Here is a 6645-nt window from a genome sequence, read left to right as displayed (position 1 = left end):
GATTTATAATTTATATTCTAAGTATTTTTTTTTTCTATTTTTAAATTTCTATTTAGCTTTATTTTTATTTCAGTTTTAGCAATTTAAGTATTTGTACATAGGAAACATTGTCATTTTTCATATTTATTAAATATTATTTCAGTTTTATATTAAATGTAATTGATTCCTGTGATGGCAAAGGTGAATTTTTATCAGCATTTTTAAAGTCCAGTCTTCAGTGTCACATGATCCATCTGAAATCATGGTAACTTTATTTTATTTCCGGTTTTTTTTTTTTTTTCCAATTTACCACAACTATTTTTAATGTTTTTAGTTAATGATAGCAACACAGCTTTGGAATGGCATGAGGCTGATTAAATGAGAATTTTAATTTTTTGGTGTTCTTATGAACTAATCCTTTAACTTTGCCATAGACCTCTAGTGCTGCCCCGGTGCACTCTGGGAGTTAACATTCTTCTCATTTCACCCAGTATAATGGTGTGTTCGGATTTAAAGCTCCGTCTAGTGTATTTCAGCCTGAACCTATTAGAAGAGCCATCGGGGGGCCTGTGCTCTTCATCCCACAACAGTCTGGCTCACACTCCGCACCTTTCTTCACTGGATAATAGGCTTAAAGCAGACGGACAAAGTAAACGCAGCCTGCAAATTCCTTTCTGAGCTACCGATGACAGAAACGAGCAGGATCCAGGAATATTTTCACACCAAGCTTGAGCTGAAGAATACAAACCTCTGGAAGCTGGAGAGAAGCACAGATAATAGAGTGCTTCTTATGCAGGATTGTCTTTTGTTGGCGATTTGGGTTTTGCTCCATTTTATAGAACTAAACCAAATGAGATGGAAGTCCACTGTAGGCAGCAGAGCTATGAAGATGATAAATACACTCAAGAGTGTGTGTGAGAGAGTTGAATATAATAAGAACTGTACACTGGCCCTAATAGCTACTCAGTCACGTAACCACTATAATGTCTGAAAATATCAAACCAAGGTGCTTCTGCAAACAAATGCAGAGTTGTTCTCAAAACCAATTTTTGCAGTTACTTTTAATCACCTGAGTGTCAAAGTAATTATAGTGGATTCAACTCAAGTTCACACAGGTGTTCAAGCAGAATGGGTTTATCATTCAAAATCTTTAAACCTTTTGAAATGTTTAGCTTGAAACCTTTCCACTCTTTTTGGCCAATGAATTTCCAAGGGCATTTTTTCCAATCATTTTCTAATACACAAGGATTTAAATAATAATAAACTCCGTGATGAATCATTCAGAATGATTTGTAAACCAGTCTGTGTCATTGAAAGGTTGAACTCGAAAGGACAATTTGCTCTTGAATTGTACATCATGGCTTCCTTTAGTTTTTACTCTACACAACAGCAACTTCTATCTTCAACAAATTGTGTTATGTCAAAATAAATAAACACACCAACTTTAATTTAACTTTTTTTTTTTTTAGAAATTTTAACTTCTCACATTTCACCCTCACAAACAAATACAACTTCTCATGAAACTAGGAAACTATGGAAAGCTAAGCTTGTGCCATATTAAAATCTTGTTTGGCTCAGAAGGTAAGTAGTACTGGTATTACAGTATTAATAAAGTCAAATATCATGGTCAAGTATCCCTGTGTGTTGAAGGATTAATTCATATTCAGGAGTTTGCTCAACTGTGGACTCTTAAAGTGCGGGTTTGCGAAGGGCCAAAAGCACAGATCAAATCTTCGAAATCTGCCATTCTCAGAAAACAAAATCAAACAAAAAAAAAACACCAAGATTAAAATTTCTCTCCCTCTTTGCTTTGAATTGAAAGAAGAAAAAAACTTTCCCTCCCCACATATTTTTAAACCCCTTTCTCAACACATAAGCTCACCTATCAAACACAGTCCTTCAAGAACTAGCTCTCTCTTACACACACAAAAGCCTTTCTCTTTTATTAAATGGCCCCAAACTGAGGGTTTATAAACGCTTCTCTGTAACCTGCATCACCTGTCTTCACTAATTAGCCAAACGCACATCAATTAGCTCATTAACGATTGTACCGCAAACGACTTCAAAAGAGGAAAACAGAGAGACAAGATGACACCTCTTCAAAAACAGAGAAAAACAAATATATATGTTTAACTGGGGCCTGTTTCATAAAACAAGTTTACCAAATAAGCCAGGCTTATTTCAGTTAGTCTGACTTATTTTGAACCAGATCAACTGACAATAAGTCAAGACTAACTGAAATAAACCTGGCTTATTTGGTAAACTTGTTTTATGAAACAGGCCCCTGAACAACTTAATTAAGGTTTTTCTAAGAAAAAACAAAATATCAGTGTTCAGGTCATGTACAATATACAGGTCATCTGGCGTAGGAACTGTGCAAGCTTGAGAAATTCTAAGAAAGACTCCGTAGGTGATCAGCTGTGATTAAAAAGGCCAAGAATTCCCTATTTTTCATATTTGTGTCTGTATTATAAATCTATGCTAATTATGGATCATTTAATAATTTAGCATATTTTTAGTTAATTTATTAGTTGACATTAAATACCAGGAAATTTGGGGTCATGTGGCATGAATATGCTACGGTAAACTGAAATACTAATTTAAGCAGCATCTTGCTGTTAATGCAATTATTGTGCATGCAGTGTTTATGACCTTATATTAATTGAGAATCTATATGAATATTCATACTTTTTTAAAGTTAATTTGTAACACCATATGAGAGAGAGAGAAGAGAGAAGTGACATGTGGCCAAGTATGGTGACCCATACTCGGAATTAGTGCTCTGCATTTATCCCATCCAAAGTGCACACACACAGCAGTGAACACACACACACACCGTGAACACACACCCGGAGCAGTGGGCAGCCATTTTTTGCTGCGGCGCCCGGGGAGTAGTTGGGGGTTCGGTGCCTTGCTCAAGGGCACCTCAGTCGTGGTATTGAAGGTGGAAGAGAGCGCTGTACATTCACTCTCCCCACCTACAATCCCTGCCGGTATGAGACTCGAACCCACAACCTTTGGGTTACGAGTCCGACTCTCTAACCATTAGGCCACGACTTCCCTCCTTTAAATATGCACATTTAAATTGAACTTCTGATGTCAAAAAGGTCATTTAAAATACCACATAGAGACCAGTTACAGTGCCGAAGATATACACTTTCCCTTATCACATTCATATACATTTTAATATGAAGTAGACATGTTGTCAACTATATATATACCAGTCACCTTAATACTTAATACGCCATTAATACTTAAGGCATGCAAATTCAAGAAAAGATGACATTTAATTTCAAGGTCAAAGGAGTTTATTTTCAGTCACATACAGATATTTATATTACATACACAGTACCTTTAAAATGTTGGGTGCTAACAGCAAGCCATAGTGCTGTTTAAATCTTTAATTTTTATTTTCATTTTTTTACCCAACCATCTCATCTTATCTTGCATTTATTTGTAGAATAATTTGATTTGAACAACAGCCTGGAGCAGGAGGTGTGAAAATGACGTTAGATATCAAACAGCACTGCGTAAAGAACCAGTCTCCATCTGAAACCCTCAACAGAATGGCACATTGACAGCACAGAAAGAGAGAGATGGAGAAAGAGGCTTAAAAATACCGTCCGTGTCAAAATGAAACCATAAAGACTTTTTAAGTTAAACATCACCATGAGACTCGTCACATTAACTAGCACATGACGTGAAATCATGATTACAAAAACGATCCATCATTCATCCACACTTTAAGAGTCGTGATATTGCATTCCTGTGATTTCTGAAGCTTAGAAAGAAGGAACAAAAGAAAAAGAAAGGAAGAGGAAGGAAGAAAGGAATGGAAACAGGAAGAACAAAGGAAACAACACAAAAGAAGGAAAGTGAAGAAATAAGGAAAGGAAACAGGAAGGAAAACAATAATAAATACAGAGGGAAGGAAGGAATGATAAAAGGAAAAAAGAAATATGGATAGTGAAGGGAGGAAGATGGAAATGACAAGGTAAAAAGAAAAAGGAACAGAAACAGGAAGACAGGAAAGGAAACCTAAAGCAACAAAGAAGGAAAGAAAAGTAAGAAAGAAGGAAAAGAAAGGGGAGGACGAGAAAGAAGATGGAACGGAAGGAAGGAATGATGGAAGGAAATAAAGGAAGAAGGAAAGTGAAAAGAAGGATGGAAAGGAAACAGAGAAAGAAAGGAATAAAGACGGTAAAGGGAGGAAAAGAAGAAAGAAAGAAAAAGAAGGCAGGAACAAGAAGGAACTAAGAAAAGAAGAAACAAAGGAAAAGAAAAAAAGAAATGAAAAGAAAAGAAAGAAGAAGAGGAGGAAGGAAAGAAAACAAGAGAAGGGAATAGAAGGGCAGAAAAGGAACAAAAAGTAAGTGAAGGAAGAAAAGGAAACAAGAAGGAACTGAAGAAGTAAAATGGAAAATGTAAGAAAATGGAAAGAAAGAAGGGAAATCAAAGTTAAATGAGTTAATAGTAAAGGATGATGTGCTCTGTATTGCTCTGAGTGTTTCCTGTGATTGCAACGACACTTTGATTCATCAGCGGTACGCTGTTGTGCAGTTTGTTTGGATGGAAGTATGTACGTCATACTAAAATATAACATTAAATACATTCATTTCAAACATGACATGACAGATGTGTTTACTGGGAGCTGCTGGACTGTTTCATCTAGTGAACATGCATTTATTTATGAACATACAAGACTGGATAATGAACGGTTTTAATCAAAACCTTCAAAAAAAACAACAACCTGGGAATATTTGACAATTCCGTTCTCTAACAGTGAACATTTCTCACCAGGCCACCATCTCGACCAATCAGTTTGCGTTTCAATGATGACATCATAATTGCACATTAAGTTACATTATTTCCAATCTTTCGTTTCCTGCTCACAAACTGCACTCCCACTTTCACAAGACAAAGTCAAACTTAACAATGCAGAACATATTGCAACGCTCAGCTTTAACACTCAGTACTTTACCCACAATGCCAAAGCAGTGGCATCCCATGTACAGTAGATCACTGTTCTGCGTTGGGTCGCAGGTTTATAATGGAGGCTGGTTTCAGAAGCAGCATTATAACAGTGTGAAAAGTACAAACGTTCAGTGTTGACACCTACATTGATCAGAAGCCATTCCAAAATCAATCCCAACGTTTGTTATTTGAAGCACCATGGGAGAAATACACACTCCTGGGCTGAGTTAATATATCAAGTCAATGCTTTGAGCCTCATTTCATAACTGGTTTAAATGATGCAAAGTTTCAAAACAAGTGATTGAGATGATGGATTTGCAAAAATTAACCCTGTGTGCGACCCGACAGATACAAGGGCCCTTTCGTTGAAAAATAACCTGTATAAAATGCAAGATGGCACACCACATAGTTGTCCGTCTATTCTAAAATGAAACAAATTGGATACACAACGCAACGTTTTACATTTAGTATTGAATTCTAACAAGTGAATTACAAAAGCTATTGTATGTACGTGTCCACCCTGTTGTAAAATCATCAGCAGCCATATTGAAGTAGTTTGCAGAGACTGGAGACCTCCCAGAACCCCTCTCTGTCCTCTGGAGATGATATGTATTACTTTGAACTGTGGGAAATTGTGATGACGATTGTTATGGAGAAAATGTCTGATTAGGCTGGGAAACTTCTGCTAATGTTCATGCAATTAAAACGGGTCTTTAAATGGCTTCTGGTATCAAAGTTCTGAGGGGTTTTTTTTTTTTTTACCTAATAAAGCAGCACCTGAATGATGTCATATTCAGTTCTCAGTGTCTAACAGAAGGCTAGAATATGTAATCATGCTTACAAGGGTCAATATATGATGTCAGAGGTGATAAATGTGTGCAAAAAATTCAATCATGTTTGATTAGTGTTAACATGAAAACAAAAGCATAATCTGAGCACATTTCTGCATGTGCTTAAAGGAACAGTTCACCCCAAAAATGAAATGTTGCTGAACATTTCAGTCCTCTATCCATAATACTGCTTTCTCCAGTAAAAAAAGTCTTCTCATTTGAATCAGGAGAGAAATATGCAGAGATCAAGCACCTTTTACATGCGATAACAGTTCAAAATTGCTGCTCAGATTTTGATGTTAGAGGACAACAGGGACTGACTTTTTCACAGGATGAAGCATTTTTATGGATTATGGAGTCATATTTTGGCCAGAAGCAACAGTTTAAAGTTAAAACGTGTTAATAATGGATTTGTTTATTACAAATACGCAGCTTTTCATAACATAAGATGTTAATTGATGAACTGGAGTAGTGTGGATTACTTGTGGATTATTGTGATGTTTTTATCAGCTGTTTGGACTCTCATTCTGACGGCACCCATTCACTGCAGAGGATCCATTGGTGAGCAAGTGATGTAATGCTACATTTCTCCAAATCTGTTCTGATGAAGAAACAAACTAATTTTCATCTAGGATGGCTTGAGGGTAAGTACATTTTGAACAAATTTCCATTTTTAGGTGAACTATTCCTTTCAGCTGAATCAGATAAACATTAGCATGCAATGCTATATAATGTGTACTGAAAAATACAAATAATTGAAATAATAATGAAAGGATTTTATTGACAAAAGAGTGTTTCTGGGTGAGAATGAGTTATAAAATGAGAGCTCTGTTACATAAACAAACAAACAAAAAAAATCATG

This window comes from Sinocyclocheilus anshuiensis, unplaced genomic scaffold (assembly GCF_001515605.1).
Source record: "Sinocyclocheilus anshuiensis isolate Anshui unplaced genomic scaffold, SAMN03320099.WGS_v1.1 scaffold1184, whole genome shotgun sequence".
NCBI lineage: Eukaryota > Metazoa > Chordata > Actinopteri > Cypriniformes > Cyprinidae > Sinocyclocheilus > Sinocyclocheilus anshuiensis.
This window is presented reverse-complemented; position numbering follows the sequence as displayed.